Source organism: Pithys albifrons, chromosome Z (genome assembly GCF_047495875.1).
Source record: "Pithys albifrons albifrons isolate INPA30051 chromosome Z, PitAlb_v1, whole genome shotgun sequence".
Taxonomy (NCBI): domain Eukaryota; kingdom Metazoa; phylum Chordata; class Aves; order Passeriformes; family Thamnophilidae; genus Pithys; species Pithys albifrons.
Window position 1 is genome coordinate 62,734,579 of NC_092497.1, and position 1,401 is coordinate 62,735,979.

Consider the following 1,401-nt stretch of genomic DNA (forward strand, 5'->3'; position numbering starts at 1 on the left):
TGAGAAGCACTAATACAGTGCTTCCAGAAACATGGAGACATGGTAAGTGGAGAGAGACCTGGCACTGTGGGTGAGTGCCAGTGGCAGTGGATGGGCTGGAGCTAAGCATCTCTTTCTGTTGCTACCTGCCAGCAGGGAAATGAGCCACAGGGGAGAGGTTCTCACCCAGAGCTGGCTACTGACCACTCCCTGGCATAGCCCAGGGAAAAGTAGTGAGGGAAGAAGGGTCATCCATCTGCAGTCAGTCCATGCTGACTGGTGCCACCACTCTGGCCCTCACAGGAAATCTTGGCAAGGCATCAGGAGTGGAGACAAGACACAGAGCCATAGGTGTGTGACAAAGCTAGCTGGGAGACAACACAGAAATGCAGAAGTTCAAAAAATGAGCCAGTATTTCTATTTTCTTCTGACATCATGTGCCTGCTAGGCTGAAGAAGTACTCCTGGGTCCTACACAAGTACTGGGGATACCCAGTGTGTTGGTAGTGAGGAAATCACAGAGAAGAGTAATGGGAATCATTGTGGTACTGTGGCTTAACTGTAACATCACTGAAGGGTGGAGAGTGACATTACTGAATGGCAAATTGTTGTTTATACTTGGACACTAGGAGAACCTTGGCCAGCCTGGCTTGAGAAAAAAATGGCCACAAAGAAAGACAGCACCTGCCCTATTTGCCAGGACACTAAGAAGGACATGGCTTCTGTATCAGCGGATTGTAAATAGCCCACCGATACGGTGGAGAGGTTTCCGCTTCCAGGAGCCAGGCTAGGAAAGCGACAAGCAGGACTCCCTAGGATGAAAGGAGAGAAGGTTAGCACTCCCCTTGATAAGGATGGAAGAGGTCCTAGTGGCCTATACAACACACATACGGTTAAGGCACTGCCACCTACTTCGTGGCATCTAACCATGTTTTGGGGGGTTTTTTTGTTTGTTTTTTGTTTTTTGGGTTTTTTTTTTTTCCACGAGGAAAAGCCAAGCTTATTGCCGCGCGCTGGCTTTTGAGGAGAGCATGGGAATTCCCCGGATGTAGGCGGGGAAGAGGGGCGGAGACGGGGCGGAGTAACACAGTTCATTGGGTACATGCAAACGAAGGGAAGGAGGGAGGGGAGGAGCGGCAAAAGGACCAATGGGAGAATGAGATGGGCGGGGAAAGTCACCCTAGGGCTTCAGGCACTTCGAGGCGGGGACAGCCCCGCAGGGGCTCCAGCAGCGCCACGTGGGCGGCCCCGCCGGCAACCGCCCCCATGGCCGGGTCGGGCCAGGACAGGGGGCTGCGACCCGGAGGGTTTTGTGGGAAGAGGGAACTTGGACAAGGAACTACCAAGGGAAAAACAACCAGGGTAGACACATTGGGGTGTATAACATTTAAACTGGGGAAACATCAATATAGGGTGTGAACAT

At 52.1% G+C, this 1,401-nt stretch overlaps 1 non-coding gene across 1 annotated transcript; it reads left to right on the forward strand.

Moving 5' to 3' along the window:
* Positions 1–788: 788 nt before the first annotated feature.
* On the forward strand, positions 789–913 carry LOC139685142 (U6atac minor spliceosomal RNA). The gene has a single exon (XR_011700049.1). It is a non-coding gene; the product is annotated as a U6atac minor spliceosomal RNA (small nuclear RNA).
* The last annotated feature ends 488 nt before the right edge of the window (positions 914–1,401 follow it).